Genomic DNA, 12,764 nt, shown 5'->3' with positions numbered 1-12,764 from the left:
CCTTCCTGATCCCCCTTTTGTGGCACACTCTGCACTTCTTTTGGGATCTCCCCTTTTTTCCAGTGTGTGGGACTTCACCTGGAAAATGTTGTCCCTGTACGATACGGGGTCCTTCACATCCAGAAGCGCTGGGGCCCTCTCTATGGCTGCCGAATATCAGGGCTTTGATTACTGCTTCCTGGAAATCAAGGAATTTCCCCGGGTGGCCGGCACATCTGTACAGCACAAAAGCGGTGTACATCGCTGTTTGTACCAGATATATGGCCACCTTTTTATACCACGTTCTGGTTTTTCTCGTGGCGTTATATGGCTTGAGGACTTGATCTGAGAGATCAACTCCTCCCATATACTGATTGTAGTCAAGAACACAATCAGGTTTGTGGTACCACGTACAGTGACAGGGGTGGTGCTATTCCTGTGAATTGTGGTCAAAATAAGGACATCGCGCTTGTCCTTATATTTGACCAACAACATATTTTCACAGGCATAGGCCTTGCTCTCCCCTTTTGCATCAGTTGTCTAACAGGGTGACTTGGGAGGCCCCTTTGATTTTTTCGGATCGTGCCGCAAGCTACAGTAGCTCGGGCAGCGAGGTACCGAAAAAGGGGGATGCTGGTATAAAAGTTATCAACGTACAGGTGATAACCTTTATCCAGCAGTGGGAAGATCAGTTCCCAAACGATCTTCCCACTAACTTTGAGGATGGGGGGGCATTCTGGGGGCTAGATTTGGGTGTCCCTACCCTCATATACTCTAAATCTGTAAGTGTACCCTGAGGTACTCTCACAGAGTTTGTATAGTTTCACACCATACCGTGATCTTTTATTGGGAAGGTACTGGCGGAAATGAAGTCTTCCTTTGAAGCTCAGGAGGGACTCATCTACTAAGATGTATTTCTCTGGGATATACATCATAGTAAATTTGGCTGAGAAGTGCTCTATGACCGGCCGTACTTTGTACAGTCGGTCATATGAGGGATCATCTCGCGGGGGGCACCTTGCATTGTCATTGTAATGCAAGATTTTAGGAGGGCTTCAAATCGAAACCCTGCCATGGCCATACTGTAAAGTGGGGTATTATATATAATATTCCCACTCCAGTAATGCCGAATTGTGTTTTTTTTTACTAGGCCCATGTGCAGCAGGAGCCCCCAAAATTTTGTCATTTCGGCTGCATCAACAGGGGTCCACGCCATGGGCCTAGCAAAAGAAGAGGAGGGGTTCTGGGTGATAAATTAGTACAAGTTTATTTGCGCCACCATCAAATTTACAAGGTCATCAGAGAAATAGAGCTTGAAAAAGTCTATTTCTCTGAGACCTGTGGGGTTTATTTGGATTCCCGCCTTTGCCATAAAGCCAGGAATCCGGGGCTGATAATTTGGGGGGTCTGGGGTCCAGATGGGCTCACCTGTCTGGGGGGCGGGGGGCAGGATGGGGTCACCTGTCTAGGGGGCGGGGGGCGGGATGGGATGACGTGTCAGGGGGGCGGGGGGTGGGGTGGGTGTCTGGCGGGCAGCCCGAGGCGTCCTCCTTGGACGCTTAGGTCGATAGTCATCACTGGATAATGATGATGATGATAATGATGATGAGGATGAATGGAGGAAAGAAGGATCCCCCCATTCATCCTCACTGGCCGTTTTGGTGTCGGAGGCAATAAGCGCGTATGCCTCCTCCACCGAAAAAACTCTCTGGGACATTATTATACGGGGATTGGTATATGGGGGTATGTAAATGTGATGTAGTGTAGTGTAAAACTTTATTTCAAGTAGTGTAATCTGTAAGGTGGGGTAGTGTAGTGTAATGTAGTGTTTTATACGTGTTTTTCACAGTAAGGGAGGAAAAAAAACCTACGCCAAAAAAGGAGTTGCTGATAAATTGGCACTTATGTGCGGTACTTATCAGCAGACAGTGGCGGTAGGATATAGAAAAAAAGGGGGAAGGGGCAAAAAAAACCCTACGCCAAAAAAGAGGAGTTGCTGATCAGCGGCCACTTACGTGCGATGCTGATCAGCACTCAGCGGTGGAAGGGCGCTAAAAAAACCCAAAACCTGGGGAAAAAAAAAAAAACTACCTCTTCACCCCAAAGCCACTGAATAGTGTATTATATACACTAATCAGCTGCTAGGGGGCAGTACAAGGTACCTGGCCGAAGGTCAAAGAAAAAAGCCGACGGGAGCCGAGCGGAGCCGAGGGGAGCCGACCGAGAACCACGAGGACGCCGCGGGACCGCAGATCTTCCGTCCGGACGCCGGGATCCAGTGAGTATGGTGCCTGCACACCACACACACCTTCTCTGCACCTCTCAGCTACCTAGCTGAGGGGTGCAGAGAAAAGTAATAATATTTATTTTTACTGTGATCGCCGCCATTGGCCGGCCGGGGCTGGCTGGCCAATAGCGGCGATCTGGGGGATGGCACCGTGGCCTCCTCCTCTGTACACACTAATGGTGATTGGTGCTGTCTCGGACAGCACCAATCACCATTGAATTCCGGGTCCCCGGGTCACCGATGACCCGGGAACCGGAAAATCACTGTAGTTGTGCTGACAAGCTACGATGGCCTGCTGTATGTTACAGCAGCCATCATTACCCGATCGCCGTGTGTTTACACACAGCGATCGGGTAAACCGCGGGCGTAAATATACGCCCGTTTGCGTTAAGGCACGGGTTTTGGGGGGCGTACACTTACGCCCGCGGTCATTAAAGAGGACCTGTAACCCCCCGCGCCGGGGTGACAGGCTCTCGACCCCCAGCTAGATCCCCTTATAGTTACCTCATGTCGCCGAGTCCCGCTGCCGGAGCCGGTCCCGGGACGCAGATATCCCGGTGAGAAGCTGGCGCGCGCGCTGTGGAGATGGGTCCAGAGCCCATAGAGAATGAATGGAGCCGGACTCATCTCTGCTGCACGCGCACGGCTCCATTCATTCTCTATGGACGCCGGACCCATCTCCACACCGCGCGCGCCGGCTTCGGACCGGGATATCTCTGTCTCGGGACCGGCTCCGGCAGCAGGACTCAGCGACATGAGGTAACTATAAGGGGATCTATCTGGGGGTCGGGAGCCTGTCACCCCGGTTGCGGGGGGTGACAGGTCTCCTTTAAGGGGTTAAAAGAAGAAAAAATTTAATGTTTCTATCAAACCACACAGGAAAGGGTTATATATGGTAACTGGTGCACAGTGTAGGGAATGGATTGTTACTGCTCAGTAGAGGAAGATATAGCTAAAGCTAGGTTCACATCTGCATTGGAGCTCTGTTCGGGGCCTCTGTGTCTGTTTAGACTTTCAGTTCTATTCAAGGCAGAAAAATGGATGGTCCTTTGCAAAATGGATTCCAACAGATCTCAAAATATCCCATTCACTTTAACAGTGTCCCTCCGGTTTTCATTTGTGTTAAATTCATTTCAAAGGATTTGACAGAACGAAAAAAATACTGCTTGAACCATTTTGTTGTTCAGTCAGGTTCTACTGTTTAAGCAGAATCTTTGACCAAACCTTTTGTTTATTAGAACTAGGGAATGAAAGCTCTTAGGTGAATGTTCTCTTTAATCTCTGATTGTCCAAAGTTACTCTCATGGGAACCAAATATGCACAGTACTCAATGAAGCACCTTTGCTTTCAGTATTAAGACACTTAAATAATACTTCCAATATAATCAGAAATTGGTATAAATGATTGGTATATTTTAAGAAACACATCTAGTTTTATGGCACGTATAGTCTCATGCAACTATCATGGACTACAGACTTACACATATTATGAACATTATACATGTTAGGCAATTTTGCACCAATCTCAGTAGGAAAACATGGCTTAGTTAAATGATTTTAGAGTAAAGTAATACAATTTATTATTGGTCTAAACTAGACAGTGTATAAAGGGGTCAAATTCAAATACACAGTGGGCCAAAATAAAAAATTGGATAAAGTCGTAGGCCTACTTTGATATCTATAAGCAAGTATACATCATTCCTGGCACTGTCAGCGGCATGCAGCATTCCTAGCACTGTCAAAGTGGTGTGGGTCTCCCAGCGATATGCACTATGATATCATAATTAACTATAACATAAAGAGTATAGGATAGAAAGTTAGAGGGCAGGATGAAGAAAAGTTTAGGGAGAAGGCTTCCATGTCACTGCTGCATGTGACACCCCTGACACATCTACTGCCATCCTATGGGGATTGCTGGGCTGCAGCCTAGTTTGCTGGCTCCTCTATGGCAGGAAGCATCCAGCATCATGAGCGGTACCTACAGCAATGACATGGATGTCAGTGGTGGATTAAGTGTACCATGGGCCCTGGACTATTCATAAAACTTGCCATTTCTATAGTTCACCTCCTACCCACCTATATACAAGCCCCCATCCATAGTGGTCAAAATGGTAATAATGCCCTATTAGCCCATGTGTTACTAGTTCCCCTAATGAAACCCCCTAGCAATGCCCCATAAAGTAGTTGCCCCCCCCCATTATTTCCCCCACGCAGTAAGTAATCTATCAATAGTGCCCCATGTAGTAGTTAATTACCCCAATAGTGCCACAATATTGGCCTACAAATAGTTAATTTCCCTACTAGTGGCCCACAGATAGATAATTCTCCTACTAGGCCCTCCGGACCGCTCATATTATAACCCGCTGTGACATCCTGCAGACCAGGGCCCGTGGGCCACAGTTTGGTATGCCTGGTCTAAACAGTCTCTACTATTAGACAATATTAATAAATCTGGGCCATTATGTGTAGCATAAGAAGTTTTATATGTGCGGACGAGCTTAATGCTTATCTGTTTCTCCCCCCCCCTTTAACCTCTTAAGGACCCATGACGTACCGGCACGTCATGGATCACTGTCACTTAAGGACCCATGACGTGCCGGTACGTCAGCCCTTTAAACGGGCGCCGCGGCCGGCCGGGTCCCGATCGGGGGGGAGAGCCTGCTATAATACATAGCAGGCCATCTCTCCCTGTCGGCATGGAGGGTTGTTAACCCCCCCCATGCCGACGATCGCCGCTATTGGCTGATAAGCCCATAGCGGCGATCGGAACCTTTCCGGGCCATCGGTGGCCCGATGACCCAGAAAAAAATGACGGTCGGTGCTGTCCGAGGACGGCACCGACTGCCATTACTGTAAAAAGTAATGGTGGTCACGGTACCACCGTCCCGATCGCCGTGAACGGCCGGCCAGCCGGCAGGCCGTTCACGGCGATCAAAGTCCCCACAAGTAATAAATACCTGCTCCGGACCCCTCAGCTAGGTAGCTGAGGGGTCCGGAGCAGGTATTTGTACATTACTCACCTGTCCCGGGGTCCTGATCGGCGTCTTCCGGGTTCCCGGCGTCCTCTTCATCTTGTCGGGACTTCGGCTTCTTCCGTGAGTCCCGATCGTCTGTTTCCGGCTCCAGCGTCGTCTTTTTTCGTATTTTTCCGGCTCCAGCGTCGTCTATTTTCGGATCTTGCTCTCTGCTGCCCCCTAGCGGCTGATAAGTGTAATACACGTATCAGCCACTACAGGGATGTTCAGAATGTAGTAAAAAAAAATTTTTTTTTCCCAATTTTTTTTTTTCTATTTTCCGCACCCTATCGCCGCTGAGTGTTGATCAGCATCGCACGAAAGTGCGCTGCTAATCAGCAACTCCTCCTTTTTGGCGTAGGGTGTTTTTTTTTATATCCTACTGCCACGGTCTGCTGATAAGTGCCGAACATAAGTGCGGCATTCATCAGCAACACCATTTTTGGCGTAGGTTTTTTTTGTATACTTACTGTAAAAAACACGTAAAAAAACACTACATTACACCACACTACATTGAATAAAGTTTGACACTACACCACTACATACCCCATATACTAGTCCCCGTATAAAGATGGCCCCTAGGGTATTTTCGGTGTCGGACGCATACGTTATTGCCTCCGACACCAAAACAGCCAGTGAGGATGAATGGGGGGGATCCTTCTTTCCTCCATTCATCCTCATCCTCCTCATCATCCAGTGACGTGTCTGGGAGTAGCGTAGCGTACGCTGCCCCCCAGACACGTCTTTTCCGCCAGTACCGTCCCAATAAGAGATCACGGTATGGCGTGAAATTCTACAAACTCTGTGAGAGTACCTCAGGGTACACTTACAGATTTAGGGTACGTGCACACTGCGGAATGGCGCAGGATAACCCTTCGTGCATTCCGCAGCTGGCACCCGCCGGCGGACTGATGCAGGGGCGCGTCTCCGCCCGTGTCATAGACTCTATCCTATGCATGGGCGGATTCCATCATCCGTCATTCCATCAACACGTTGGACGCAGAGCGGAATCCGCCCGTGCATAGAATGGAGTCTACGACACGGACGGAGACGCGCGCCCGCATCAGTCCGCCGGTGGGTGCCAACTGCGGAATGCACAAAGGGTTATCCTTCGCGATTCCGCAGTGTGCACGTACCCTTAGAGTGTATGAAGGAAGGGACACTCGAATCCAGCCCCCAGATGCCCCCTCCCCCCCCATCCTCGGAGTTAGTGGGGACATCGTCCGGGAACTGATCTTCCCACTGCTGGATAAAGGTTACCACCTGTACGGGGATAACTTTTATACCAGCACCCCCTCTTCCGGTCCCTCGCTGCCCGAGCTACTGTAGCTTGCGGCACGATCCGAACATATCAGAAGTAGTAATAAAGCCCTAATATTTAGCAGCCATGGAGCGGACCCAGCGCTTCTGGATATGAAGGACCCCGTATCGCACCAGGACAACATTTTCCAGGTGACGTCCCCCACACAGGAGAACGGGAGACCCCAGAAGAAGTGCAGAGTGTGGGGTAACAGGGGGATCAGGAAGGACAACATTTTCCAGTATGACACCTGTCCTGATCCCCCCGGCCTCTGCATACTGGATCGCTCCAAGGCGCACCACACGTCACTGGGGTTCTACATTATCTAAATTCCGTCCCTTATTCCTATTTCAGGGGTCACGTTGATCCAGGGATTATTCTGATCGCCATTATGGAGTCGGGAAGGAATTTTTTCCCTTTGATGAGGCTACTGTCGTCTGCCTTATGAGGGGTTTTTGCCTTCCTCTGGATCAACACAGGTTGAATTTGATGGACACCTGTCATTTTCAACCTTATAAACTAATAATTGGCCTAATACCCCCAAATAAATTAGAATTGTCCCTTTTCCCCAGCTAAGTAGGTATGGCCGCCATTCCCATTAGAGGAGGCCATGATGCAATTACAAAACCTCTGTGCGGCCAGGACAGTAGAAACCCCCCACAAGTGACCCCATTCTGGAAACTACACCCCATAAGGAATCTAACAAGTGGGGCAGCGGGTATATGGCCCCCTGGTGGCGGCCACATTTGGGACGTGAAAATGAAAAAAAATGGTATTTTTTATTTTCACGGCACATGTTCTACACATGTGCCCATCACTAGTGGGGTCCATATGCTCACTGCACCCCTTGTTAGATTCCTTATGGGGTGTAGTTTCCAGAATTGGGTCACTTGTCGGGGGTTTCTACTGTTCTGGCAGCACAGGAGCTTTGCAATTGCGACATGGCCTCCATCCCCCATTCCAGCCTCTAAATGGCGCTCTGTCCCTTTGGTGGCTTGCCCTGTGCCCATATGGCAAATTATGTCCACATGTGGGGTATTTTCGTACTCAGGGGAAACTACCCTACACGTTTTGTGTTCATTTTCTTTTTTAACCCCTTGTGGAAATGGAAAAAAATCAAGGCTAGACCAACATTTAGTGTAATTTTTTTTTAATTTTTACTCTAAATCATTGATCTTGTCTTGATTTTTTCATTTTCACAAGGGGTTAAAAGATAAAAAAAAACACAATGTGTAGAGCAATTTCCCCTGAGTACGGAAATACCGCACATGTGGACATAAAGCGCCATGCGGGTGCAGGGTAAGCCTCCAAAGGGAAGGTGCGCCATTTGAAGGCTGCATTTGGATGGAATGGATTTCGAGGGGCCATGTTGCATTCAAAAGGCCCCTGTGTTGCCAAGACAGTTAAACCCCCCACAAGTGACCCTATTATGGAAACTACACCCCTCAAGGAATGTAACAAGGGGTGTAGTCAGCATATGGACCCCACTGGTGACGGGCACAAATGTGGAACAATGTGGCGTGAAAATGAAATATTAAATTTTTTACACTATAATGTTGGTCTAGCCTTGAATTTATCATTTTCACAAGGGGTTAAAAGAGAAAAAAACACACAAAATGTGTAGAGCAATTTCCCCCGAGTCCGTAAATACCCCACATGTGGACATAAAGCGCCATGTGGGCACAGGGCAAGCCTCCGAAGGGAAGGAGAGCCATTTGGATTTTAGAGGTTGGATTTGGCTAGAATGGATGATGAACGCCATGTCGCATTTACAGAGCCCTTGTGCTGCCAAAACACTGGAAACCCCCCACAAGTGACCCCATTCTGGAAACTACACCCCTCAAGGAATCTAACAAGGGGTGCAGTGAGGATATGGACCCCTGGATGACGGGCACATTTGTGCCATGAAAGTGAAAAAATGAAAATTTTCACTTTCACGTCACATTTTTCCACATTTGTGCCCGTCACCAGTGGGGTCCATATGCTCACTGCACCCCTTGTTAGATTCCTTGAGGGGTGTAGTTTCCAGAATGGGGTCACTTGTGGGGGGTTTCCAGTGTCTTGGCAGCACGAGGGCTCTGTAAATGCGACATGGCCCTTGAAATCCATTCCAGTGAAATCCAGCTTCCAAAAGCCAATTGGCGCTCCTTCCCTTTGGAGGCTCGTCCTGCGCCCGCTTGGCACTTTATGTCCACATGTGGGGTATTTCCGTACTCGGGAGAAACTGTGCTACATGTTTTGTGTTTTTTTTTTTCCTTTTATCCCTTTGTGAAAATGAAAAATTGAAGGCTAGAACAACATTTTAGTGTAAAAAATACTTTAGTCTTTTTTCAAGCCATATTGTTTGGAAAATCTGTGAAGCACCTGTGGGGTCCAGATCCTCACCGCACCCCTTGTTACATTCCTTGAGGGGTGTAGTTTTCTAAATGGTGTCCCTTTAGGGGTGTTTTTTAGGTTTTGGCACCCCAGAGCCTCTGCCAACCTGAAGTGGTACAGTCAAAAATGACCAAAAATAACGGAGCCATTGAAATTCACTAGGCGCTCCCTTATATCTGAGGCTTGTGGTTGCGTCAAATAGCGCAATAGGGCCACATATGGGGTATTTCTATAAACTGCAGAAACGGGGCAATCAATATTGGGGTGCATTTCTCTGGTAATAGGTTTATAATTATGAAAAATATTGGATTACAATAAAATCTCTGCACAGAAAATTTAAATTTTCAAATTTCTTACACACTTAGCTTTTATTTCTGTGACTCCCCTAAAGGGTTAAAAAACTTTCTGGATGTGCTTTTGCAGAGTTTAGGGGGTGCAGTTTCTGAAATGGGGTGCTTCGTGAGGCTTTCTAACACACAGTCCCCTCAAATACACTTTAAACCTGAACAGTTCCCTAAAAATATCTGATTTTGAAATTTGACTGAAAATTTGGAAATTTGCTGCTAATGTTTTAAGCTTCCTATTGTCTAAAAATAATGAAATATAGTTTAATAAATGCCGCCAACATAAAGTAGACATGTTGCTAATGCTATTTAATATATAATTTATGTGGTATAACCATTTTCTGTATAAGCAGAAAAGTTTTAAAGTTGGAAAAATGCATTTTTTCACAATTTTTCACGCTATTTTGGGTTTTTTCATAAAGATTCGTTATAAGTATCGACTCCAATTTACAAGAAATGTGAAGTACAATATGTCACGAGAAAACAATCTCAGAATCAGCCGGATAGGTAAAAGCATCCCGAAGTAATTAATGAATAAAGTGACACTGGTCAAATTCATAAAATTTGCTCCGGTCCTTAAGGCCATTTCAGGCCCGGTCCTTAAGGGGTTAATTTCAGTAACATTTTTTTGGGACCTCAGATAAGTTGCTATCACCCCAGAGCCTATTAATATTGTAATATGAGGGACCACTGTATTGGGTTTACAAATTCATATAAAAATAGAATTTTTTTGATATGTTATGCCCATTGCCCGTAAGGAATGTACTTATAAAGACAAATCTCTTAAAAGGGATTATTAACAAACTCTACATGGCTTGCTTCCAGAACAGGTTTAAACAAATAAACTAATAGTATACAGTACGAGATAGCATTGGCTTATTTTAAAATTGTTTGATTTACTCTGTTAGAGGTTTGAAAGTCCTTTGTCGTATTTTAGATTACTTTAGTCATAATCTTTTTTTTTTTCCTTCTAAGTTTTGATTTAATCGTTTGTATGGTCATGCTTACTTATGTTCTTACATACAAAAGCTCCAAAGTTTCTCAACTGGCTCAGTATAAAATATGTTGTCGCAAGTCAACTAAGGACAAATTTAGAAAAAGTGAAAACCTATCATTTTCTAATACTGTCTTTATGCAGTTGACTTGTTGTGGGTATACAATATAAATTAACTTTACAGTACAAGTTTTCTTAAACCTTATCCACATGTACTAAAGAATTGCCACGTGGAAAAAAGAATGTCTGCAGCATGGTCATTCTGTTGTGCAACTGCTGTCATTTTCCCCTGTAGATCTCAATACTTTATTTTATAGAGGTGGAAACCATAGTGATTTTGATGCACAATCCACAGATAATATATGACTAGGAAGGAATTTTTGCTAGCAAGTCTAAGTGCCCTCTAGGTCTTCAGGCCAGGTTCAGACTATGTAACTGTGCGGCTGTATTTGCGGCTGTAATTGTGCGGCGGTATTTTTGGTGGTTCATGCGTACGCTGGAAAGTATAGGATATACGGCTGCACAGTGCACACTATGTATGAATCTACGCCCCGATCGTAAACGGACCCGTAAAAAATGAACAAGACCATTGTTTGCGGCTGGACATGCGGCCGAGGATTGACAGGCGGTCCGTACAGAGTACCTCAAAAATAGCCGGCAATGATGCCGAATGCCAATGCCTCTAATAGTTAATATATTAAATTAATAAAACACATTCTCTTTGTAATAAAATCCCTTTCGTTGGTCAATAATTTAATTCTAACGAATCCATCATTTGGCAATTAAATATACTGTTAAAATAAATAGATATATAAATAAATGTATATTTATATATATATTTATTTTTTGACAGTATATTTAATTGCACAATGATGGATTCGTTAGAATTAAATTATTGACCAACGAAACTGAATTTATTTAATCGAAAATGTGTTTTATTAATTAAATATTAATTAGTACAGGAAGCTCCATAAGCCGTTAATTCATATGCCGGCAATAAAGCTTTCTGTACTAATCATCACTTTACTTTAATGAAAACATCAAATGTTTCTTCTAATTATGTTATCACAATAGCATTATTAGAAGAAACATTTAGAATTATATGTGCGTTCAGCTGATTGGCTGATCGGCTCAGCGCACATATAATGAGCCGGTCCGCAGTACAGTCACTTCATTGTGCTGCGGACCAGCGAAGAGGACACATCGGGGTGAGTATAGAGCTCTCCCCACCCCCTCCCCAGCACTGCACCCCTCCCAGCAGGGAAGGGGGGGTCAGTTAACCCCTTCCTTGCTGGGATGGGTGCAGTCTGACATCAGTCTGGCCCCCAAGGGGTTAAGGGGGATGCAATACATCCTCCCTTAACCCCTTGGGGGCCAGACTGTAAGCAGCGATCTGTAAAGATGCTGCATACTGTAAGGTGCACAACACCGCTCACAATGATGGGTGTTGTGCTCCTGTTTGTGTGTTTTTTGTGTGTTTCTCCCTTTTTGTTTTTCAGATATCGGTATCCTGTGGATTACGTCGGATTCCGTGGACTACGTCGATGACCAGCGTTTTTTTAATGTTTTTTTTTTAATAAAATGGTCAATGAGGGGTGTGGGGGTGTTTTAATTTGAATAAAAAAATTTTTTAACTTGTGTCTTGTCTTTATTTCTTTACTTTATAGACTTAGTAGTGGAAGCCGTCTAATAGACGGAATCCATTACTAAGTTGGGGCCTAGTGTTAGCCGGTATAAAATGGCTAACACTAACCCCCTATTATTACCCCAGTACCCAATGCCACCAGAGGTACTGGGAAGAGCCGGGTGCCAGTGGTCCCGGAGCGTCAAAATTGGCGCTCCTGGACCGGGCGGCAGCAGGCTGGTAAGATTTAGGCTGGGGAGGGCCTAAACCAATGGCTCTTCCCACCCTGGTGTTACCAGGCTGCTGTCGTTTGGTTTTTAACCCGGCTGGTTATAAAAATAGGGGGGACCCTATGCGGTTTTTTTTTTTAAATAAATAAATAAAAAAAACCCGCATAGGGTCCCCCCTATTTTTATAACCAACCGGGTTAAAAACCAAACGACAGCAGCCTGGTAACACCAGGGTGGGAAGAGCCATTGGTTTAGGCCCTCCCCAGCCTAAATCTTACCAGCCTGCTGCCGCCCGGTCCAGGAGCGCCAATTTTGACGCTCCGGGACCACTGGCACCCGGCTCTTCCCAGTACCCCTGGTGGCATTGGGTACTGGGGTAATAATAGGGGGTTAGTGTTAGCCATTTTATACCGGCTAACACTAGGCCCCAACTTAGTAATGGATTCCGTCTATTAGACGGCTTCCACTACTAAGTCTATAAAGTAAAGAAATAAAGACAAGACACAAGTTAAATTTTTTTTTTATTCAAATAAAAACACCCCCACACCCCTCATTGACCATTTTATAAAAAAAAAACATTAAAAAAACGCTGGTCATCGACGTAGTCCACGTAATCC

Source organism: Dendropsophus ebraccatus, chromosome 3 (assembly GCF_027789765.1).
Source record: "Dendropsophus ebraccatus isolate aDenEbr1 chromosome 3, aDenEbr1.pat, whole genome shotgun sequence".
NCBI lineage: Eukaryota > Metazoa > Chordata > Amphibia > Anura > Hylidae > Dendropsophus > Dendropsophus ebraccatus.
This window is presented reverse-complemented; position numbering follows the sequence as displayed.